The 27179-nt window shown below is 33.3% G+C and overlaps 1 long non-coding RNA gene across 1 annotated transcript; it reads left to right on the top strand.

Moving 5' to 3' along the window:
• The first annotated feature begins 1678 nt into the window (after positions 1-1678).
• Positions 1679-25001, top strand: LOC129143773 (uncharacterized). The gene is made up of 3 exons (XR_008547617.1): positions 1679-2256; positions 21597-21739; positions 24940-25001. It is a non-coding gene; the product is annotated as an uncharacterized LOC129143773 (long non-coding RNA).
• Positions 25002-27179: the final 2178 nt, after the last annotated feature.

Genomic DNA, 27179 nt, shown 5'->3' with positions numbered 1-27179 from the left:
GAAGCTGCGGCAGGAGAATGGCGTGAACCTGAGAAGTGGAGCTTGCGGTGAGCCCAGATCACGCCAGTGCACTCCAGCCTGGGCGACAGCGCGAGACTGTGTCTCAAAAAAAAAAAAAAAAAAAAAAAGCGGAACAACCGCTTTGAAAAATAATTTGCTTCTCAGTAAGGCCAACATACATCTACCCTATAGCACAGCAATTTCAATTCTAGAAATTTATCCAACAAAAATGAAAGCATATATTTAGACAAAAACCTGTTTGAGAATGCACCTAAGTCCTTTATTTTAAAAGCTAATTCTGAAAGCAATCTGAATATTCACTAACAGACTAATGAATAAGCAAACTCTGACAAATACATAGGCAACTCAGAAATATGAGGAAAAGTAAACAAATGATACACAAATATTTGGCTAAATCTCAAATATTTATTTATGCTAAAGAAAATAAACCGGATACACGCTCACACACACATCCTGTAGGAATTCTAATTGTTGGAATTTGAAGATGAACAAAATCAATCATGATAGAAATTATGAGGGTTTAATCCGAGTTATTTGGGGTGCTGAAGCCGGAGAATCGCTTGAACCCGGGAGGCGGAGGTTGCAGTGAGCTCACATTGTACCACTGCACTCTAGCCTGGGTAACAGAGTAAGACTACGTCTTAAAACAAACAAACAAACCAAAGAAATTATACAGGTTTGCCTCTGAAGAAGAGAAGAGAAGTTTGAATAAGCACAATAGTATTTTCTAGATTTAGTGTAATTAGGTAAATATATCAATTTATAAAATGTACGAAACTACATTTTTGACACGTTTATTATATTTAAAATATAGCGCAATAAAATAAGGTTAGGAAATGATTGCATATTACTCTCTGAGAGGAAGAATGTTATCTGTTGGTAGAATTAATAACGTTACTCATTTCTTATAAGAAGTAAAGATATATTGGCCGGGCGCAGTGGCTCGCGCCTATAATCCCAGCACTTTGGGAGGCTGAGGCAGGCGGATCACAATGTCAGGAGATTGAGACCATCCTGGCTAACACGGTGAAACCCCATCGCTACTAAAAATACAAAAAATAAGACAGGAGTGGTGGCGGGCACCTGTAGTCCCAGCTATTCAGGAGGCTGAGGTAGGAGAATGGCGTGAACTCGGGAGGCGGAGCTTGCAGTGAGCCGAGATCATGTCACTGCACTCCAACCTGGGCTGCAGAGTGAGACTCCGTCTCAAAAAAAAAAGAAAAAAGAAGTAAAGATATGTCTATTAACCTGTATAGGTATATATAAGCTAAAAATAACCATTCAACTTTTGTGGGCAAAGTAGTCTGTGTCAGGCATTTTTGTATAAATCATAAACATTTAATTCTCATTCAAATAATAAATATATTATCTCACGGTTATAAAGGTATAATAAGTACAATTTTAAAAAATAGACTAACTTTTCTGAATATTTCCAGTACAGTGGTATATCATTTTTTTCCAATAGAATAAATAGAAAAATACTCAAACTCTGGGTAATATTTTGCAGAAAATGAATTAGTTACACTTATTCAAGTTGAATTATTCTAGTTCCTCAATTTTATATTCCATAAAAATATATGCTGACTATATTTTTGATGCTTTTTTTATTAGAGAAGTTTGTTTATTGATATGTACATCGCTTTTACTAATTCAGTTTTGAGCAAGGTGTGACTCTTTATTCAATTTTCCAAAGAGTTCCAAACCAAAACTTGTGGATTTCCAGTTGATCTGTATATCACCTTGCCACCTCTGGCTTTTTTCTCTCTAATACAGGTATAAGAATAACATTTAACAATAAATGATTTGTGAAGCCAATTGAAAAATGTTCATGCTATATTAATCAACTTGATAAAATGCATTAAATTTATGAATTTCTACAGGTTTGTTAGTGCCTGGAATCTATAGGTAGAGACACCCATAAAAAAGTCTTATAAGATAAGATATATAACTTAGTGAAAAATCAATAAGGCATACTAATGTTTGCATAGGATGACAACCTGGTCATATTAATTTTTCTGAGAAAATAATCTCAAATGAAAAATCACTTCCCTAAAGCATTATTTGTTTTTATATCAGATTTATTTCAGTTCAACCAACATTTATTGCATGCTCTAAGTATTAGATATTGTGATTGGTCCTGGGAATGCTAAGATAAAATTTTCTCCTTTTCTAACCTTGAATTCACAGAGAGGTAGAAGCAAGAGAAGCATAAACATATAATTTCAATGCAATATGGTACGTAAAATGATAGTGGTACTTTTTCTGAATTTTCCGATATCAATTATTTATTTATAAACAGTTCTTTAGAGGGTGATTTATTTTCTCTATAGACATCAACAAGATACACTTGCCTTGTATGGCAAAAATAAATTAATTTTAGCTTTGTGCAGATACATCCTATTGAGTTACAAAGTGATGCTATCAAACACCATTGACAACAACAAATTCAGGATTTATGGCTCTCTTTGTCTCTGTTTCTCTCTCCTCTCTCTCTCTCTCTGTGTGTATATATATACATATATGTATATTATACATATATAGTTTAGGATACATGTGTATTTATATGTAATTTTATTTTTTAGAACAAAATTAAAAATAAAGTGTCTTTAATCGAAAGTCTGTGGTTGTAACACAATCTTATGACATCAGCATTAAAAAGGCTATTCAGAACACTTCCTCAAATTGAAACTATTACCAATACTGAGTTAAATATTTTAGGACTACTTCATTATCTAGGAAATTTGAGAAGCAAATTAACTCTTTGCTCAGAGTATTGTGATACCATATCTTTTCTTGTAAAATAAGATATTGTTTAATTATAAAATATTGTCAAATTTCTGAAAAAGTGTTTATATAAGTGTTAGGAATATGTTTAGCCCTGGGAGCCATGTGTTATTTATCATTGTACAGATCTTCTTGCTGACACAACTGGGTATGGTAGACGGCCTGATAGGATTAACTGCAAGTAAAGCAGAAATTATTAAAAACAATATTGAGGCCAGGCAAGGTGGCTCACGCCTGTAATTCCAGCACTTTGGGAGGTCGAAGTGGGTGGATCACGAGGTGAGGCGTTCAAGACTAGCCTGACCAAGATGGTGAAACCCCGTCTTTACTAAAAATACAAAATTACGTGGGCATGGTGGTGGGTTCCTGTAATCCCAGGCTGAGGAAGATAATTGCTTGAGCCCAGAAGGTGGAGGTGGAGGTTGCAGTGAGTCGAGATCACACCACTGCACTCTAGCCTGGGTGACAGAGAAGACAACGTCTCAAAAACAAAAACAAAACAAACAAACAAACAAACAAAAATTAAATTAACTGGATGTTAAATGTGGTTTCTTTACATTTACCAGAATTTCAGCCAAGGTCCCAATGGCCCCAAATAATAGGTGCTACATTATCAAGCAGATATATCAAGAGATTGTGATAATGTTAATGAAACCCCTTTGCTCATCACTCATTTCCAAAATTTATATTTTCAAAGGGAATTTTGTACAGAGTTCCTAAAAAAAGGGATCATGATGCCAGTGTATTGCCTCACTGATTGCTAAATGAAGAGGACTATAATAAAGCATTCAAAGAACGTGACGTGCCTCTGGGGCAACTGAAGGATTGCTATCTGACTTATGCATTTAAAACCTTCGAAGTGGAAGTTTGTCTGGAATGGCTTAGGCAAACAGACTGGGTTGGATTGAGAATTGAATGTATACATAAAATTTGGTTTGATCAGATGAGAACACCAAATGTGGCAGCTAGATCACCATTATTTATGAGATTTTTATTGGGTTGATTTGCCTTGAAAGAATCAAATCTAAGAGAAATGTTTGGAATGGCTAGATGATCCTAACAGAAGAAATCTTACAGGTCTTTACTGCTAAACCTAAGGAGATGAGAGTAAACAGTAAGTGGCCAACTCAAAGAAGCATGGACTATGTTGAAACATGGACTATAGCTGCAATTTCCCAGTGGTGCAGTTTTCAAGCGTTTTACCGCAGGAAAGAAAAAAATAAATAAATGAAAAGTAGCCATTTCACCATTCAGAGGATAGATACTGTTGCCCAGTGAAAACTACACGAATTATGTAATAGTTTTATGCTTGTTTCCCCCACTCACCAATCCAAAACTGTAAGACTTCAAGATAGCACAGGAGGTATGAAATTTTAACAGAACATAAAAAAAATAGTGAACATTCTATCCCCGCACTTCATTGCCATTACTAAGGCTAAGGCGGGACTGAGTTTAGAATGCAGCAAAGCTTTGAAATGTATAAAAGATAATATCTCTAATATTCAAATGCACCATAAACTCAAAACAGAATCAATCCTATTTTTAAAATACTGAATGTGACAAGAAACATAAAAGTTTTCAAGATATCAGATATGATAGAAAGAGATGTATTGCTTTAGCACAAATCATTCTACAAAAAATCAATTCTTCTAAAATAAATTACTTATCCATATCCTACAAATTTTCTTTTTTCTTTTTTTTACTTTCTTTTTTTTTTTTTTTTTTTTTTTGAGACAGAGTTTCACTCTTGTTGCCCAGGCTGTAGTGCAGTGGCTTGATCTCAGCCTACTGCAAACTCTGCCTCCCGGGTTCAAGCAATTCTCCTGCCTCGGCCTCCCAAGTAGCTGGGATTACAGGTGCCAGCCACCACGCCCAGCTATTTTTTTTGTATTTTTAGTAGAGATGGAGTTTCACCGTGTTGGCCAGACTGGTCTTGGATGCCTGACTTCAGCTGATCCACCTGCCTTGGCCTCCCGAAATGCTGGGATTGCAGGCGTGAGTTGCCATGCCCAGCCACAAATTTTCTTTTACCTTGGAAAACATATATGCAAATATGCTTGTCAACTATCCGACAAAGGTCTTCGGCATGTATGTATGGATTCATTGAACATTGTTTCTTTTTACATAATGAATATTTTATGATTTTTAGCTTTGGTTTTTTGAAATGAACCAATAAACTGAAGAGACACAAGAAGTAATGTGTGTGTAAATACCAGCACGCTTAGCCCCTCAAATAAACCTCTTACAGGTGTCTGACTCCTAAATCCAATTTGACATTTTTTCAGAACTTGTCTTTATCAATTATTTACATTCTGCTTTATTTTCTGATTTGTTTTTTTACTTTCGCACTCATCATTGTTTTACACAATAGTTGTTTACTACAGTAACAATTATATCTGACATAAATGTACTGAGGAACAAAACAACCATCTTATGGCATACAAATTAGCAGTGGGAGAAGGCTAACCCCAAACATATGCCAAGCCAGGGGCCAGGAAATCCAGGGATGTGGTTAGGCAGAAACTGGGAAGACACTTTATAGCGATTCCTATCTTTGTTACAGACATGAAGGAGATAAATTATAGTATGAAAAAACGGCCCTCCCGGTCCTAAAGAGATTAACTAAAAGTCTAGTACCTTTTAAAGATCTGAATAGGAAACACTTGTCATTTATTATCTCTAAGGGCAGCCACTGTAAGACTTCAAAAGAACCTTGGTCTCCACAATCTTTTATCTTAACCTGAACATTCCCTTTCTATCAATCCCAGGTCTTGAAACAAACTCAACCAATTATCAACCAGAAAATGTTTAAATTCACCTATAGCCTGGAACCAACCCCCAAACCCCAATACCCTCCCATCCCCCAACCCCCCTGCCACCCCCAACCCCTCCCACCCCCACTCCCTCTGCTTTGAGTTGTCCACCTTTCTGGATCAAACTGATGTATTTCTTAAGTGTAGTTAATTGATGTCTCATGCCTCTCTAAAATGTATAAAAGCAAGCTGCATCCCAACCACCTTGGGCACATGTTCTCAGGACCTCCTGAGTGCTGTGTCACTGGCCATGGTTACTCACATTTGGCTTAGAATAAATCTCTTCAAATATATTTTTTTAAAGAAGAAAGAAAAAGGAAAAACAAATGCTTTTGCAGAAGCCAAGAAGAAAGTGAAGGGAAATAAATGAGAGTGGAAAAATGAGAGCTCAATTGTAGTGAGATATGCTTTTTTTGGCAATTAATTGCAACAAGTGCCCAAAATGCCAATTATAACATAGTTTGCTATCTACCATTGCTTTATTTAACTGAAGTGTTCAACCATAGATATGGAAAAAAGACTAACCTAGTTTAGAAAAGTTCTATCCTGATAAATTTAAGCACTGGAGACTATATACACCAATAAAAACACAAACTTACTTTTCTTAAAAAACTTTTACTGAGTCAAATATTAAAAGAGAACATTTGTTTGTAAAGCATCTGATGAAGATGATTTTTCATTTTTCAGTCCTTCAGTAACTAATAATCTTTATTTTGACTTTGATGGTTATCTGATGGAAGAATAGCTGCAAGATATTAATAATAGAAATCATTTGCATCAGCCGGGTACAGTGGCTGGCTCCTGTAATCCCAGAACACTGGGAGGCCAAGGTGGGCAGATCACTTCAGCCCACGAGTTGGAGACCAGCCTGGGCAATGTGGCAAAACCTTGTTTCTACTAAAGATACAAAAATTAGCTGGGCATGGCGGCATGTGCCTGTAGTCCCAGCTACTCAGGAGGCTGAGATGGGAGGATTGCATGAGCACACTGCACTTCAGCCTGGGCAACATAGTAAGATCCTGTCAGAAAAGAAAAAAATCGTTTGTGTCAAATGATTTTTGTATCAAAGCTTTCAGAAAAAGGAGTGGAAAGAAAATTTAAAAAGCTTTTGTCCATCATTCTTAGATGTCATATTCAATTAAATATTTCTTCAGACTTAATAAAAAAATTGAACAATAATAACAAGTGTGATTTTATTTCCATTAACCTGAAATTTACTGCTATTTCAAGTTCTACTCAATGTAGAGTTTTTAAGATTAAAAACAAGAAATATTAAATAGAAGTTACAATATTTTTGAAGTAATTGATGAGAATTTGTTTAATAATGCCTATGTATTTGGTAATTTGATCTTAGTTCTACAAATTTCACTATCATAAACTCTTCCCTGTCCATTACCTCAGCTACAAGATTTATCAGACTGTCAATGATAACTATGTCACATATGGTAGTGCCCTTTGCTTTAATGAGGGTGATTAGCTAAAATTGATGTTCATTGCCTTAATACAGACATACTATATTTAGATATATTTAACTCTATTACACATACTGCAAACACATACACTTGTTGTCTTCTACACTATTATATATTTTACTTGTTATAGTAGATATTTATTTTAGATGAATAACTAAGTATAATAAAATAGATAGCAGAGGAATTAATTATCTCATATGGATATCATTTCACCTGATCTTGATGAACAAGGAAATGGGTGATTTACCCAGGAATAAATATAAAGTTCTGTATGGTTTGGAAAGCACAAATGGTCACCTAATTTTGAAACACTTTAGGTAAATTGCCATTCAGAAAAACATTTATCACTTATGTAACTAATGAAATGCTTAGGGGAAAGTGTTTTGGCTGACAAAGAACCATACTTTGCTTTTAGAGACTATGTTTGTATTTGAATACTTCATAAAAACTATTTCTAAGCCAAGGAGAAAAAAAAACTAAATAAAAAGGCAAAGATCTATTTTTGAAAGTGAAATATTTACATATAACCGTAGTTAGAAAAGAAGTGGAAATCAGTATGTGATTTCAGATGATTGCGTATTTTATAACTATTAGGGATAAAGTGCATTACAGCTTCCTGTTGCCAGTTGCTGAGAGGCTTTGATTCAGAGGTAGCATCTGTACAAAAAGATACTGCCATTTTTATGGTAAATGTTTTTTAAATTGAACTAGAAAGTAAATAGTCACATTTTGAAAAAAATATGAATTTTTAAAAGTCTGTGTTTGAACATCAATAAAGAAACCAACGTAACTATGAATTAAGAGAAATCTAGAAATACTTTATTTAAACAAAAACATTGCAAACATTTATGTCATAATATTTACTTTCTTAAAATAAAAACAAAACAGTTGGAGATTTAATTCACTATAAGAAAGAAAAGTTTTTGCACATAATGTTTTCTAAGGTAGTAAATGTAAACCTAAGTAACATGGCATGGAATGAAAATAAATTACTGAGAATAGCTTTGTATTGATTACATATGTTCTGAAATTTTTCCGTATTGAAAGAAATCTACACAGTGGAGGAAAATATGTACTTAAAAGTGGCATCTGATGTGATTAGTGTATTACATACACACAAATTTGCAATAGTCTCTGAAGAGAAAATGAGATTTCTACCTTTTCCATTTCCAATTCAGTCCAGTCATTTTGGTGTATTTCTCTGATAGTGTCTCTATTAAAATGTAATTTATTTTATTTTATTTCTATAAATTTATGGAGTGCAATTGTAATTTTGTTACATCCATAGGTTGCATAGTGAAGTCAGGACGTTCAGCATATTCATCACCTGAAAAGCATACCTTGTACTCATTAAGTAATTTCTTATCATTTACTCGCCTCTCACTCTCCCACAACCGTTCCAAGTCTTCATGTCCAAGTCTCTATCATTGCACACTCTATGTCCATGTGAACGCATTAATTACCTCCCATTTATAAATGAGAACACGCAGTATCTGTCTTTCTGTGTCTGACCTTCATCTAAGATAATGTCCTCCAGTTCCATCCAAACTGCTCCAAAATACATGTTTCATGAGTATATTATTTTTAAAGGCTGAATTGTATTCCATTGTGTATATCGTCATATTTTCTTATTTTTAGGCAGAAATCTTTTTTATTATACTTTAAGTTCTGGGGTACATGTGCAGAACTTGCAGGTTTGTTATGTAGGTATACACGTGCCATAGTGGTTTGCTGCACTCATCAACCTGTCATCTACATTAGGTCTTTCTCTAAATGCTATCCCTCCCCTAGCCCCTCACCCTCTGACAGGCTGTGGAGTGTGATGTTCCCCTCCTTGTGTCCATGTATTCTCATTGTTCAACTCCCACTTATGAGTGAGAGCATGCAGTGTTTGGTTTTCTGTTCTTGTGTTAGCTTGCTGAGAATGATGTTTGCCAATTTCATTCATGTCCCTGCAAAGGACATGAACTCATCATTTTTTATGGCTGCATACTATTCCATGATGTATATGTGCCACATTTTCTTTATCCAGTCTATCATTGGTGGGCATTTGAGTTGGTTCCAAGTCTTTGCTATTGTGAACAGTGCTGCAATAAACATATGTGTGCATGTGTCTTCAGAGTAGGATGATTTATAATCCTTTGGGTATATACCCAGTAATGGGATTTCTGGGTCAAAAGGTATTTCTAGTTCTAGATCCCTGAAGAATCGCCACACTGTCTTCCACAATGGTTAAACTAATTTACACTCCCACCAACAGTGTAAAAGCATTCCTATTTCTCCACATTCTCTCCAGTATCTGTTGTTTTCTGACTTTTTAATGATCGCCATTCTAACTGGAGTGAGATGGTACCATCTCACATTTTCTTTATCAAATCATCTATTGGTGGACACTCAGGTTGATTCAGTATCTTTGCTACTGTGAATAGTGCTGTGATAAGTGCTGGTATGTTTATGATATAAGGATTTCAAATAGACTGTAAGAGGGTAAAAAGTTTCCACTGAACTTTGGACTGGAAATATGATAAGAGAAGATCCTTTCACTAATAGAGGCAGAGCGTTAAGAGATAAAATCAATAACTAATTTTATGCTGCACTAAACAGGGAAGAAAGAGAAAGTGAGTAAAAAACAAGTTTTGTGGTTGGCCAGGTTTTGGATTACATAACGAAAATAGACAAACATACTTTATTAAGCATATTGCATAACCTATACTACTTTCAGCTGATTTATATTCATTTAATCCCTCATTCAACTTAATATAATACCCTCCTTTCCTTCCTGGCTTTCTACCTGCCTGTTCTCATTCATTAACTTATTTTAGCCAATGAGTCATGAGTAGCTACTCTGTTCAGGCATTGTTCTCAGTTCTAGTGATACAGTAGTATACAATTTTAACAAAATATCTGCCCTTATGAAGCTACATTTTAGAGGAAGGAACTCAGTGAATAAGTCAACAGAAAAATATAAAATATTTTAGAATACAAATAATTGGTATGAAGGAAAACCAGTCAAATGAGGGGTAAGACATATTCAAGGTAGAGAACAATCTACAATTACACTGAGCCCTGAACAAAGAGAGAAAATAAGCTATACATAAATTTGGGGAAGAACATTTCAGGAAGAGGGAAGTGTACAGGCTCTAATGAAATCAAAAAGCTAGTGTATTCCAAAAAGGGCAAAAAATCATTATGCATGAAATTGAATTGAATGAGCAATGAGAAGAATAGTAAAAATGAGGTCAAACAATAATCTAGAGCTAGATCAGAAAAAAGTCTAAAAGCTAAAATGAAGATATGCATCTTATTCTAAAGTGTGAAGAGATCTGATCAGGAGAACTACATGATCTGATTACTGTTTCAAAATAAGGATTCTTGATGCTATTTGGAAAATGATGGCCTACTATAATGATAAGAGATTATTTTAAATATGTAGTAATGAGATAAAATGACATGAATGAATGTTTTTATTTATAATGAGCATACCAGTGTGTAGCCTCTTTAGTACTTGTATACTTGGAAGCAGTTTATTCTCCGAAGTTTTTTTTTTTATTTCTTCTCTAACTTGTTTATTCTTTTTAAATTTAATGTCAATATAATATGTTTTAACTTTAAAAATTTAGGTGCTTTATGAGTGGAATCTCAGTTGAAAAATGTTATTATTCAGTAGGTACTAAATTGAGTTCCTGTTTTACTTTACAAACCAAGCACCATAGGTTATTACAGAAAATCATTATGAGTCAAATTTTTTAAAAGTTTCTTCAGTGAAGTAGACATTACAAAAGTTATATTTAAACACAGCACTATGAACTCAAGTCACAGAGGCAAAGAGAAACTATTGTATTTGCTTTGAGCAACTACACATTGTAAAAAAGGTTATTGAATGCAATTCAAATCTAACTTCATTTGAGGATAACCCCAGGCACTTTGTGTCTGTATTTCTCGTAGTTTTGTACTGACTATTGGAAACTCATTCAGTTTTGCCTTAAAGCACCCAGTAACCTATGAACAAAATGCATAAAAACTATTACATAATGTTTAGCCTCTGTAGACCAAACACAACAGGTATATGCAATTGCATAGTGCTGATGACTCACAAAAAAACAAAACAAAACAAAACAAAAAACTCTGTCCTCAGACTGATTTGTGAAAATAACTATTTAATCTAAAAATAAACTAAAGAGTGAAAATGAGAATTAGCAAATAGAGTTGAAGGTGTGTGTCAAAATGGATTGTATTTTATATAGCCTTTTACTATAATCATTCTTATAACAGGGCTTGTTTTCCTCTATTAGACTGCAAATGTGTTGGTTACTGAGGCAGTTGCACTTGTTTTTGTATCACTTATGAAACCTAGTATAGTGTTTTGCATTACAATAATGATTCATTAGATATTATATGAATGATTTGAATTATATTTCATAGTAGCTCAAAGTTAGTTTTGATGGATAAATGAATGTAATACAGCCATATACATTATTAGTTAAGGAACTTAATAATATCATGAAGTATCTTTAACCAAAGTAATAATTAAAAAGTAGGAGTAAACAATAATAAGTTCAAATTTAGAATTTGATAGATAATGGAGATTACTTTTTAGGCCTAAATATTGAAGGATAGATGTTTATGAAACTTTGAGGTTCAAATTATTTGTAGAAATGTTTATTTAATATTATTCTCAAGATATTAAAATGACAACAATAGGAAAATGTATAAGAGATTTGTTAAACACATCCTGAAAGCATGGAAATAACCATATATCTTAGCCTAATGCATGAAATAGTATAGCAAATATAAGCAGGATGTTTTTATATTTATTTTAAAATTGTGTTTATCACTGGATAGGGATAATAAATTTATTCTATTTATTTTTGCTGTTAAACATATACTTTAATAAACTAAACACATTTGTTTCTGCAGTGGATGGAAATATGTTTGTCACAGGTAAAATTGTCACTTGGGTAAATTTTATCTCAAGCAACTCCTTTTTAGTTTTAATACTTTCTATGTTGCCCAAATCAAGTCTTATTTCCATGAATCACTGTTTTATGTAATAATTTTCTTGGTGAGGTCAATTTACATAGTTTTGGTACTTTCATGTCAGATTGCTAAGGTAGTATAATTTAGTTTAGAGGAAGAATTTCTACACAGATCATGTAATTGTCTCTTCATATTGTATCAGGGTAAAATCTATAAAAAACAAAATTGGTTTGAGAACAAAGCTGTCATTACTTGCAAGATGTAAACAGAAAAATTACATGTGTTTATTAAAACACAGAAGTATATTCCTGTGCAAATTAACCCAGATTCTGAAGTGAAAGACAGGACTTTTGAGAGATTTTGAGTCCAAGGGTTCACCTCTTCAAACACAACTGAAAAAATTCTAATTTTTTTATTTTTAAATCTAATCAGTTTATATATGCCCAGGTCCAGCAAAAAAAGCTGGGTTGATGATGTGTTTTGCAGTTATTCCAGCTAGTTTGAAAGAGTACCTGGCAGTGATTGTGAAGACCAATGATTATGCTACTAAGGTCTCTCAATTGCCAGACCCCCACCAAGTATTTTTTAAATAAGCTGTTGTGTTTTGAAACTCAAAACCTCGTATTTTTGTTAATCTAGTTACCTGCCAAACCAAACAGGAATCCAAGGTTTCATAACCCTGCTGTGTCCTCTGGTTACTAGAAATAAGCAAATTTTTGATGTTTTAACAACCTTTTAAAATAATAATTTCTAATAATGAAATAGAATATTTCTATTTTAAGTAGCTATTGGGTATATCTTTACATAACTAGATGATTATATTAAATGGGTTTTTTAGATGAATGATGTGCATGGGTAGATATTTTTAAAACGAAATATGTTTTTTCCTTTTTTACTTAAATTTCTTTTTAGAACATACTGTTATGAACATTAACATTTATTCAAGTCCTTGGGACAATTCTTCAGTTACCCAGTTAAAATTTTCATGATCTCTGCAAAACACAGATTAGAAATATAAAATAACATAAATTTTAGAATACAGTGAGATGACTTACACAACAATTTGATAATATTTTATATAATATTTTATGATTAACCAGTTAACTGAAACCTAAAAACATGTATTAACTGATTAATATTGTAGCAAAATGTCAGTTCATGTTATTGTATCAATCACTTGTGGATACATGATTATGCTGTCGTGATATGATTTCTAACAATTGTCTTGTCATTTTTAGCTTTTAATATTATAATTTTAATTAGAATATATTAAAGTCACTATATCATAACAGACTTTATATTGTGCCATGCAGTCCTATTGCTCTTTTGTTTCAAATATCATATAGTCTAAAGCAATGATTCTCATTAAATACATGCATCAAAATCAACTGCAGTTATTACATGCTAACTCAAACTTACAAAATCAAGCTCTCTGAGATCCTGGTTAATATATCTAAGTACTTGAGCCAATAATCCAAGTACTTTGGGGGGCCGAGGTGGGAGGACAGCATGTGGCCAGAAGTTCAAGACCAGCCTGGGCAACATAGTGAGACTCCATCTCCACAAAAAAATGTTAAAAATCATCCAGACACGGTGGTGCATGACTTAGTTCGAACTACTCAGGAGGCTGAGAAAGGAAGATTACTTTAGCCCAGGAGTTCAAAGGTGCAGTGAGCTGTGACTGCACTCCAGCCCGTCTCAAAAAAAAAAAAAAAAAAAGGGGAAGAAAAGAAAAAAAGAAATAAAAAGGTATACACATTTTTTTTTTCTGAAGTGGATGGAAATATGTCATGTCAGAGGTAAATTGTGACTTGAGTAAGTTTTATGTTGAGCAACTCTTTTTGTTTACATTTTCTATGTGGCCCAAATTAAGTCTTATTTTCATAAATCACTGCTTTACGTAACAACTTTTCCTGCAGCCCTGGGTGTGGTGGCACACGGTTGTAGTCCCAGGTACACTGGACGCTGAGGCAAAAGGATCATTTGAACCCAGAACTTCAAGGTCAACCTGGGCAACATAGCAAGATCCTATCTGTAACAAAAATTTTTTTAATGGTAATTCTCATGCAAAATTCAGTTTGCACAGTTTTAAAAAATGAAACACTTACAAGAGCATGCTCATGAGGCAATTCTGACATGGTGTCAAGCCATTTAAACTTAGATATAACCTAGGATTTAGGATCCTTGCTATTGTTTACATAGTAAGTCCACATTTAATGTCAGTAGATTATTGGAAACTGCAACTATAAGCAAAACGGTGAACAATGAAACAAATTTTACCATAGGCCAATTGATACAACAAGAGTTAAGTTCCTACTGCATATTTCTGGTCACAATATTATCACTGTACTTCTAAATGAAGACTAAAACACTTATAACATTCAACATTGAAATAAGTGTGAGGTATATATACATTTTTAAAAAGAGTAATAAAAACAAGTAAGATGATTATTTACCCAATTAATCCAGTTCAGAGTCTCGGGTGGCAAGAGCCTATTCTTACTCAGCATGCAATGCAGGAACAAACTCTGCACAGGATACTATTCCATGGCAGGGCATGACCACATTCACTCACATTGGGACACACAGTGGGGACATGCGAATTAACCAGACATGCACATCTTGGGGATGTGGGAGGAAGCAGGAGTTCCTGGAGAAAACCCATGCAGGCATGGGGAGAACATGTGGACCCTACACAGACGGTAGCCCTGTCCAGGAATCAATATTTATTCTCATCTACATTATAGCAAAACAACATTGAACAAAACAACTTTATCTGAGGACCTGTTTTACTTGTACATCTTTGGGAAAATCTTTTAACTTTTATTACTCATAATGTTCTCAATAAAAGTGTGTTAAGAATACATATTTCAGGAGGTTTTTTGAGACAATCAAATGTGGCAATGCATGCAGAATTAATAGCCCATAAGGCGTTTTATACAGTATGTTCTTAGTAATCTATTTTTAATTGATAATTGCTTTATAAAATAATCTCATTACTTTTGGTATAAAGGATAACATATTCCACTAATACTGTGAAGTTTCAGTGATATAAACACTTAGAAATCGTCTGCTCTGTTATGGAAAAAAACATCTAGAAGTATCTTTCAGATTGAAAAATGTTTTTAAGGTGCTGGAATAATGGTACCTCTTGCAGATTTGTCTAGCATTACCCAGTGTTTGTGATTGCTGAGTAATATTAGCGAAATAAGTATGCAAATCTTTTAATAACTGAATAGAATCCTTCCCTGAACAATTTCCCAGGTGTTATTGCTGTTGCTATCTTATTAAATATTCAATGCCATCTATTATATCCTATACAGAGTCAAATAATAAGCTTACATAAACTAATATTTAATATAATACTAATAAATTTAAGATGATATAAAGCAGAATAAAATAACATTTCAGAATAAAAAGACTTTGAAGCTTCCCTGTATTACTTGATAAGATTTAGGTACAGTCTCAAGACAACATTTTTTTTTTCCTTCTTCTGCATCAGCTCATCTACAAACCAATTTGTTTCTGAAATAGGCCCCAGGGGCAGGCTGGTTGGTGACTGTAATGGGGGATATCTGACTGGCCACTCAAGGAAATTGCTATGGACTTTTAATCTTATTTTGATTAAGTTCTGTGCAGATTGTGTCTGCCAGGCTAGCACTAAGATTACTGTTTCTGAGATCCTTTGGCTGCTATCAGACTGGACTCAATTTTTTTTTCTACATTTTCAAGGTTAAGTTGAAACAGTATTACCCATTATTTATAAATGGTAAATGTTTAGGTTTTGCCTTGTGTTACAAACTAGAATGTTAATAAAAATACTATATTTAACAAGTTGCAAGTTTATGAAAGTCATTGTTTTTGAAAGAAAGTTTTAGATTAAAAAAAAACAAAAGAAAGGAAAACAAAAATCCTTTAAGGGGAAACAACATCTTTATGTGTTTAAAGTTTCAAAAGGTAATTTATAAAGAAATCAAATCTAGTTAAAAATAACTAATCAAAGATGAATATTTAGTGTAGAGGAACATGGATATGGATAAACTGTAGGATATTTTATTTATCTTTTTCTTTCAGCAAAGATCTAACCGAAATTAGAGAAATGATGTGTTTTATTCTAGAACCATCACAATACAAACAATAATATGTTGTTTTTCATCTTGTATTGGATAAACACTATTAATCCCATTAATCCATTCCTCTTTGCTTCTTCAATTAAAATTCCGTGTATTATATAAATACCTCCCTCTACCCTCTGCAGTGTAGGAGAATCAAGGAAATCTCATCCCACCTCCCGAAACAGAGATGTACCCTGCATGTACCTTGCCAATGATGGCAACTTCTTTTCCTTTGTCGAGATATAATAGAAACCCCAGGTTGACACCATTTAATTCATGATATCACTTCCAGATTGATATTGGTGGAAAGGTGACTTAATCTGGCTAAATCAGATGCAAGAGATGGACTTGTGTTCTATTATTAGAATATAAATTTCTTGTCTTTCTGTATATGAATAGCAAAGCATGCTGCAACAATTGTTCTTATCAGCAAAGAAAAATTCTGATAAGCACCTGGAAATACAGCACCCTGAGGAAGCCCTCATTCTTCAGGACTTGATAAAAGAATTCATTATTATTAAAGCAAGTTAAGAGCCAGGATTACTGTTACTTGTCTTGAAAGCATGTTGACATTTCCATTGTTCCATATGCCTTGTCAGAATGATCTCTGGCTTAGGGAAAACTTTTCAGGTATCTGCTGTAGCACACTGGTGTGAAAGATGTGTTAAGGGAGAGGTGATAGCTTGATCCTTAGTGCTGTTAGACATCAGGTGGGTCTTAGATAGCTCGAATCATCAGGTCACTTTTTTCAGCCATGAGTAGTATGCTCTACAGCAGTTATTAACTTATATAAATGCTGTAGATTTAAAAATGGCAGTGAAGTGCTAATTCAGAGTATGTGATTTATAATTCAGAGCAATTCAATGGGTCATAGTTAAGTTGGCAGGAGTATTCTAGTTATCTCTCCAAATATAATAATTTTAAATATTGTCCACACAAGGAAAAAACCTAACATCTTTCTCCGTATCCTTAAAACTCCAGATATGAATTTGATCATGCAGTGCTTGTCTTTCTGTGCCTGGCTTATTTCACTTAACAAAATGTCCTCCAACTTCATCCACATTGCTAAAAATAACAGCATTTTATGGCTGAATATTGTTCTGGTGTGTGGGGGGGGGGTGGATAGATAGATGATAAATAGATGGATGATAGATGATAGATAGATAGATAGACAGATAGATAGATATTTATACACCACATTTTCTTTATCCATTTATTGTTAGATGAGCATTTAGGCAGATTCCATATTGAATGAAGCTTCAATATCCCTGGGTGCAGATGTCTCTTTGACATACTAATTTCATTTTTTTTGATTACGTACCCAGTAGTGGGATTGCTGGGTAATACAATAGTTCTCTTTTTTATTTTTTGTGGAACCTCCATACTGCTTTTCATAACAGCTATACTATTTTATATTCCCACCAACAGTGTATAACATTCCTCTTTCTCCACATTATCGCTTCCATTTGTTATATTTTGTCTTCTTGATAATATCCATCATTTAAACTGGGGTAAGGTAATAGCTCATTGTGGTTTTGTTTTGCATTTTTCGGAGGCTTAATGATGTTGAGCATTTCTTTATATATTTTTTGGCCATTTGTATGTCTTCTTTTGTCCATTTTTTAATCAACTTTTTCTTTTGCTATTGAGTTTTTTGAGTTCCTTATATATTCTGGATATTAAACCTTGTTGAATACATAGTTTGCAAACATCTTATCCTGTTCTGTAATTGTCTCTTCATTTTATTGATTGATAAGAAGTAGGTTAATTGTGCTATATAAGTGCAAACTTTGTCTAAAGGAGAATATGTGTTCTTTGAAGACAAATGTCCATTTGTCAAGCTCCCCAGTACTTTCTTTTATGTAGGAATGCCAATATAGGACCTTTCCATTTTGAAGCTGTTTGTGAGTAGATTTTTCTCTTCCCACCACCTGGAGGCTAAAATGTAAACCAGAGACCCAAGAATAGCCACTCATTCCTTGCATTTTTAACCTTGCAAGGTAAGAAGTAGGCAGAGAGTCTGAAATTATTCCTGTCAGATGGATAGGTTTTTGGAATCCAATGGTAAAGTGGGAAGTGACAAGCTAAAGCAGAGCCCAGCATTCTGGAAAATGCCTGTGCATGCTTTGCTGGCAGTGGCCAGCGGTCATGACTGACAGGACAATAGCCACATGAAAAGCAGAACTTCCTTTTTCTGATATTGGTTCTGACTTGCTCTCTGAGCCTGGTTCACCTACTTTTTTGTCAATAAAAGAGCTGTGTTGTGCTTTTCCAACGCATTCATTTTTGCTTGCTTTAAATTCCAAGTAATTTCTATTGTCTTTAAACAACTGCCTACCTAAAATAATTATTAAATATATAGCTAAAACACTAAATTAAATAAACTTACATTGTTTTCCTTGCTGTAAGAATTCTCTAAGCCTTTCTTATTTTAATATGCATCATGAACCTCCAGTTGAGGCAATGTGCAACACATTTTGAGAGACATGATCTACCTGTTGGAATCTTAACATTTAGAACAGATATATTGATCAGTGTATAATTTTTGGATTATCAAAGATGGGAATAAAATTGAGCTATAATACATAAAATAGGAGGATTTATATATGTTTGTTTTTTTACTCCCCATCTCACCTGCTACTTCTTTATGGATAACAGTTATCCCACTTGATGGGATTTTTCTCTTTTCATCCATAACTTTTTTATTTAAAGTATTCCCGCTCCTAGGATGTAAGTTTCTATAGACTGAAATGTTGTTATTTAATGGTAATAAGCCTTATTTTCAGGCTGCTTTACAGAATTTTGGCTTTGTCTTTTGTTTTCTTCATTGTACTTTTCTTACTCCACTCAGAATTTGTTGACCTGCTTAAATCTGCTTATATCTGTCTTCAATCGGTACTAAAAACATTCTCTATTATTTCCTTAGTATTGCCTTTGTCTTCCTTTTCCTGGTAAAGTTTAGACATATATTAACGTTTAACTCTATCCTTCATATCTTGAAACTTTTCTTCAATAATTTATTTTCTTTCTTCCTACTGTACTTCGTTAATTTTCTAGTAATTCTCTGTTACTTCTAGCAGGTATTTCCTTTCTAAATCTACCATGATCATATTTGTATTTTCCTGTGTGCATCTTTAAGCGTATGTTTTGTTCTTTAACTTCTGTCTGATAATTATATTATTTAAATTGTTTTTCTTGTCTGTCGATTTGTTTCTGGATGTTCTGTTATCCTTAACAATATACTGATTCTCTGTGTATGTGTGTCTCTCTCTCCATATCTCTCTAAACACATGCACACAAACTCTCTCTCTCTCTCTCATGTACACTATATTGCATACAAATGATTTACCAAAATAATTGACTTTATTTTTAATACAGACCTACAAGTTAGTTACTTTCATTTTCACGTTACACTTGAGGAAACTGAGACTCAAAGGGAAAAATGACTTGGCCAAGTTTATACACCCAATTAGTGTCAGGATAGTTTAAGATTACCTTGTTGTCTACTATGGAGATAAGTTCCTCCAGAAGTTTTGCTTATGCAAGCATTACCCATATCAGATCATCTTAAATCAGGGTGAAAATATGAGTATCTGAACAACTCAGATTTGGTCCCAGACTTCAAGTATGCTCAAGAGCTGGTTCTTGTTTTCTCCTTCATTGGAGTATATTAACCTTATGATTCTAGCTTAGAATAGCAAAAGTCTCTGGGCAGACTCTCTATATTTCGTCAGCCATAGACTATAATTTCTGTCTTTTTCATCTGAGAATTCTATCTGAACAAAAAGTTGGCTTGCAAGGAAAAGTTCCCTAAATTCAGTGATAGTTTTCCTCTTTGAGCTCCCATCTTCTTTAACTCTTATCATGTTTTTCTGTTAGCTCTGTTCTGCTTTTTTGTTTGACTTGCATTGAATTGGGTAACTTTTTTTTCCCTCTTCCCGATGTATATAAATGACTTAAAGTATACCAATATCACTATATTCTCTATAACACACAAATAACTAGCATAAATAACTTGCATTTAGACAGTATAGTCTAAATACAAGTTCCCTGTCCTATTTTGTAGGTCTTTGAATGTTGTTTAAAAAAATACAACTAAGACATGTTAAATTTCACTAAGTTTATTTGACCAAGAAAAAGGTTTGAGAACTAGGCACCATCCCAGAACAAAGATTGTTCAGAGTGACTCCACATCCAGAGTGGTGAGATGTATTTATAACCAGAACATAGAAAATTATATTCAGAGTTTCCCTGATTGGTGCAGTTCAATATTTGCCTTATTTGGGCATAATTTGGCAGCATTCAGCCTGGGATTGAGTAAGGGTTTGGCTCCTATGATTGGTTGAGGCTCAGTTGCTTGGTTACAAGTCTATACATCTACATTAGCTTACAACTTATTTACACATTAAGTTAGAGTACAGTCACTATGTATGGATGCCGCTTTGGGCCAAATTTAATTAGGCAAGTACAATGGGCACTTTGAGCCAAACTTAACTCAGCTTAACAATGTTCTCTAGTATTTGTTTTACTTTGTTGTATTTGTTTGATTCAATATAGCAAATGCTTCTTTAGACTTACCCACATGTTTATATATATTACTGTTTTGCCTCCATTGAACATGCCTTCTACTTCCTAATTTGTGCCAGAATTGACTAGTAGATGCTATGAATACATCATGCTCTTTCGCCCATTTGGAACACTCAGGTGTGTCTGTACTCTTAGTTCATCTATTCATCATTGCTTCTACAGTTCCCTCATGCTTTAAAAAAATATGTGGCTTTTATAATTTATCCAGCTTTTTCTTGTCATTTTAATAACAGTAGTCTTATACAACTACTACATTCATCCCAGAAGTAGAAGCAAACTATTATAATCCCATTATTTTTATTCTTACTATTCTCTTTTCAGAATTTCTTTTAGATATTCCTTGGATAGTTTTATTCAATCGTCCATGTCTTTCAGCTTATCTTATGTTCTATCTTTTGGTTCATATTCTGCATTCTGGATAATTCTTCATCTTCATTTTCTAGTTTGTTGATATTCCTTTTGGTGACTATAAGCTGCTCTTTAAAATGGTCAATAATGCCTAAGATGTTTATTATTTTGCCCTTTGCAGAAAAAAATTTTCAGCTTTTGCTCTGGAATGATTTTGCATCTCTTCCACCAAACTTCCAGTGTAACAATGGCCAGAAATAATCTATATGTTAATTTGTTAATTTGATGGTTCATGGTTCAAGGCTGTGCAATTTATAAGTTTGAAGTCAAACAACACATGATGGATAATCCTGATGTTACAGATTCTCAGGGGAGAATATATATTTGTTTTTTCTACCAATTGTTCTAGTATTTACAGACAAACTTCTTAATTATACTGGGTTGGTTAAAAAGTATTTTTCTTTACTCTTTCAATCTAGGTCCAGCTATGCATCACCCCTTCGCTGATGAGCCTTAAGAAAATCCAAATTTATAAATTGCTGGGTCTATCTCTCTTGCCATCCAGAAAAGTCAGAGCAACTGGTCTTGCTGGTTTTAAGTGTTGCCTGTGTTTCTGGCATTGGTAATTTTCTTTGTTTTCCTGTAGTTTTAGGTATACATATATAATGACATCTCCAAAATTCATCAATATTAGCATTTGTTATGAAGATTTTTCAGGCAACTGGCTTACCATATGGCCTAAATCTGATTCTAAAGTCCAAGTTTTACTTTCTCAAATATAAAAACTGTTTGCTAATAAGCATTAGAAAAATATTTCAAAGAAGAACATTTTGATAAATATGATTATACAATATTCACTGCAGTAAATAACCGTTGCATACTCAAATGAGTTTCATTTGCATATATAACATGAGATGAAAACCAATAATAAATGGTGACTTTTAATAAAATAGATCAGAAATAGTATCTTGTGCAAATAATCTGATGTGAGAATAATTACCCCTCTAATTAGTAAAATTCAATAAGAAGGTAGAATTTTCATTTACATGTGATCAAATAACTTTTTTTACAATATCTTTGCCTTTTGAATTCTTTAATAAAATACATCAGAAATAGTATCCTGAACAAACAACCTGAAGTGACAATAAGTTCCCCTCTAGTAAAATTCAGTGAGAGTGTAGGATTCTAATTTACATGAGATCAAATACCTTTTTTTTTTACAGTACCTTTTGCCTTTTGAATTCTTTATTGTTTTCATTTAAGAAATGTGGAAATCTGAAACAAACTATATTCTCAATCATGTTAGAAAAAGTATATGTAATATGTATTTTTTTTAAAGTCCAGTGGCTAAGAACTTAGACTGGGTTTTGAAATAATAATTTCCTAACACAGTTTCTCAGTATGTTTCCTCTAGACCAGAGAAAACTCTGTAATTATAAGATTCTTAATTTGCCCTGGTAATTTCATAAGAAAAATGATTAATTACTTTGAGCAATCAGTTATACAGATAATCATGGTTCTTTATTTAAACCACAAAAAATAGAAAGAAAGCAGAGAAGCTTATGCATAAAACATAAAGAAAAATTCATTTAGTAAAAATGAAATCAGTGTTAAAATATTTCTTTTGACACAGTCAGCTAACATCTTTCTATTTTTGCTGAGTAACAATTATATTTTAAGTTCAACTAACTCTTGACACAGCAATGGAATTTGAAGTGAATATACTACTTTAAAAAATAAATGTTGTATTTAGAGTGCTGACATTTAGAAAATGGTAGTTTTGTGAAATTTGCAATGTATTTTAGAATTATAAATGCTAAAGTAAATGAATGCATGATTATATTTAATAGAATAAAAACAGAAGAATTTTTTAAGTCTTGACGACCCAAGGCAGGGTTCTGTTTTAAGTATTCCCCTTTCAATCAACGTTACAGCTATCCTAACTTAAAACCGCTTCAACTAATAATGTGTATTTATATTAAAAATGTAATCCATGGCTCTGAACCCTGGCTTCCTAGTAGAATCACATGGCAAGATTTTAAGTAATACTCATTTCTTGGCTCTAGTAAAGTCCAATTAAAACAGAACTTCAGTTTTTAGAAGGAGGTGTGGGTACTTTGAAATGTTCCACATTATTCTAAGATGTGGGTGAGATTAAGAACCAGTAAGCACACCAGTCAGAATGGCTATTATTAAGAAGTCAAAAAATAGCAAGTGCTGGCAAGGTTGCAGAGAAAAAGGAACACTATACACTGTTAAAGAGAATGTAAATTAATTCAGCCATTGTGGAAAACAGTGTGGTGATTCCTCAAAGACCTAAAAACAGAACTACCATTAGACCCAGCAATCCCATTACTGGGTATATACCCAAAGGAATATAAATTGTTCTATTATAAAGACACACGCACACATATGTTCACTGCAGCACTATTCACATTAACAAAGACATGGAATAGACCTAAATGGCCATCAATAGTAAAGACTGGATAAATAAAATGTTGAACATATACACCCGGGAATAAGATGTAGCCATAAAAAGGAACGAGATCATGTGTTTTGAAGGAATATGGATGGAATTGAAGGCCATTATCCGTAGCAAATGAATGTAGGAATGAAAAAACAAATGCCACATGCTCTCACTTGTAAGTGGAATCTAAATGATGAGAACACATGCACACAAAGAAGGGAACAACAGACACTGGGGCCTACAAGAGGGCAGAAGGTCGGGGGAGGGAGATGATCTGGAAAAATAACTAATGAATAATAGGCTTAATGTCTGGGTAATGAATTAATCTGTAAAACAAACCCCCATGATGCAAATTTATTTATATAACAAACCTGCACATGTACCCCTGAAATTAAAGGTTAAAAAAAAGAAATAGGGAGCATTTCTAGGCTATATTTAGTAAGCACCAACTGCACATACTTAACTTATAAAATGCCTAAAATATAGATAGTAAAAAATATGCATGAGAGTGACATAAAACAAGAATTCAGATATAGCAGTTGTTTTTATTTGTTTAAGAATAAATTCAAAATTCAGAATTATAATTGTATACTCTTATAAGAGAAAACACAATCAGATTCATTTTATATAAAATATATTGTGCTAATTTACACACTTTTTGATCCCTAATAATAAATGCAACTCTGTTAGATGGCTTAAAAGCAATCTTTACATTGCTTAGAGAAAGTTAAATATCAATTGTATATTTAAATTTTCTACTTATATGACAGCATGCTATTTTTCCTTAACTTTGGGTAAATAATTTTATGGTGTGATGAAACCGATCTGACATTTTGAAAAAGGGCATGTTTTTTAATGAAATATAAAAGAGTTGTAATTTTAGTTATTCACTGTTGCACAAACCTACTTTTTTGGCTTCATTTGCAAAAGGTTGTTGGATAACCTTTATCTTTTACCCCTAACTTCTTACTCTGATCCAAAATATTTGGCTTTTAAAATTCTCCTTATTTCATTATTTGTCTTCATATTTAAAATATCTTCTGTGATATTTCACTTCTAATTTTTTAATATTTTTACATAAAAAGAGATGAATACTTATATCCCCGATTTTTAAGAGAGGATTTTTATTGCCCTGTTAATTTGGAAATAAACGTGATAATATGATTTTAAAATGCTAAAGTGGAGCTCTAGTAATTCAGCTGAAAATAACATTATGAATAAACTATACTGTAGCAACTCTTTAACATAATAAAGGAGGACATCAACAGACCAGAAAATTGATGAATTTTGGAATATATGAAGCATGTTGTATCAAATTGCCAGAGAAACTAATGATTTTCTGTTACTGAACTTAGGTCACAAAGCCTACTGCCTGCTAATCGGCAAGTGGACCTGTTTCTCTAACAATGGCCCAAAACTTCACAATATCAAAGGAGAAATCATTGCCAGCAAAAGCATTTCCGGGTAGTAGGAAAGAATACAAGGGAATAACATTAGTCCAGAAGTTTTAATAATATTCTTTGCTGGTTGAAATTCATGTTTAACATGATGTAAATTACTTGATAGGCAAATTAAGAACTATGCTACTACAGACTCCAAATAAGATGCAAGAAAAATGAGAGGAAATACATTAAAGGAAAATCTTAAAAAACAGCTGCACAGAAGATAAATTATTTTTCCAGGAGTTTTAAACATAGTTGCTTTTGTTTGTTTGCCTTGCTGTTTTTTCATAATAATTGTTTTAGTAAGCTCAGGCTGCTATATAAAAATAAGATAGGCGCTAGTCTGAACAATAGACATTTATTTCTTATAGTTCTTGAACCTGGCAAGTCTGAGGAGGGTCATCTTCTGGGCTTTCAAAGGGCTGTCTTTTTCCTATGTACTTACATAGCGAATAGAAAGCGTTAGCTCTCTGGTATCTTCCTATAAGAGCACTAATCCCATCATGAAGACCCCATCCTTATGGGCTCATCTAAACCTAATTACTTCCAAAGGTCCCACCTCCAAATGCTAACACGTTGAGAGTTAAGCCTTCAATATATTAATTTTGGGGAAATAAGACACAGTCCATAACAAATATATATATATACACACACAATATATATGTATAATATATACATATACAATATATATGTGTAATATATATACAAATGTATATAATATATATTACATATACCCAAATATATATAATATATATTTGTATATATATAATATATATTTGTATATATATTATATATGTTATGTAATACAACTATATACACTCTACAAAGGCAGTGGAATGTAGTCATACTTCAATTGATTGTGCTTTGCTTCACTTGGCTTCACAGATAATGTGTTTTTCACAAATTGAAGGTTTATATCAACCTTGCATCAAGCAACTTTATTGGCACCACTTTTTAATAGCATGTGTTCATTTGTATCTCTGTGCCATATCTAGGTAAATCTCACAATATTTCAAACTTTTTAATTATAATTATATTTGATACGATAATCTGTAACCAGTGACCTTTGATGTTACTATTGTAATTGTTTTGGGCACCATGAACCACATCTATATAAGACAATGAATTTAATCAATAAATGTGTGTGTTCTGACTGCTCCGCCAACTTAGACAATTAGTTTTAGATCTTTTATTTTAGACGATGAGAAAATTTAAACTATAAATAGGCCAGGTCTGGTGGCTTATGTCTGGAATCCCAGCACTTTGGGAGGCTGAGGTGGGAGGCTCACTGGAGGCCAGGAGTTCAAAACCAGCCTGGGCAACATAGGGAGACTTTAGCTCTACAATTGAAAAAAAAAATAGCCAGGTGTGGTCGTGGTGGCACCTGTCTGTATTCCAGCCACTTGGGAGGCTGAGGCAGGAGGTTTGCTTGAGTCCAGGAGTTTGAGGTTGCGGTGAGCTACACAATGAGCTATGGTGGCACTACTACTACACTCCAGCCTGGGCCATAGAGTAAGGCCCTGTCTCTAACTGGAAGTCCAAAGAGGGATCTACTTCCAAGACTATTAATTTAATAGATCAATAAATTAATCAAGAATATAATTTTTTCCTCATCTTTCTTTGTAGTCATTTTATACAGACTTTTTGTTTAAGTAATCTCTCTTTATGGGCAGACAATGATTTCAGAAATACCACACATTATTCTCAAAGAGAAAAGAAGAGGATTTTTTTTTTTAGAAAATGTAACTCTTTTCAGTAGCTCTTGGCAGACCTACCCTCACATTTTCTTGACTAAAAACAGTCATTAAAAAAAGTCAATCACAAACAGGTGAATTTAAATTGTCATGGTTTACCTATACTTAATAAGCTTTATCCTCAGAGGTAAGGATAGGGTTACTTTCCTGAATTTTAGATATGTGGAAATATTTGGAGTTATGTCAATAAATGAAAAAGTATGATGGATATAGTGCTTGCCATGGAATATATCAAATACAGATATTCTGAAAACTTTAAGTTCAGTAATATGCCAGGGGTTCCCAAGACCACTTGAGACCTGGTAATTTATTGGAAGTCTCTAAGGGAATCAGAAGCTGTTGTACTCATTGTTACAGTATATTACAGTAAAAACAGTACAGATAGAGGTCAGCTAAGAG

This window comes from Pan troglodytes, chromosome 3, assembly GCF_028858775.2.
Source record: "Pan troglodytes isolate AG18354 chromosome 3, NHGRI_mPanTro3-v2.0_pri, whole genome shotgun sequence".
Lineage (NCBI taxonomy): Eukaryota > Metazoa > Chordata > Mammalia > Primates > Hominidae > Pan > Pan troglodytes.
This window is presented reverse-complemented; position numbering and strand designations above follow the sequence as displayed.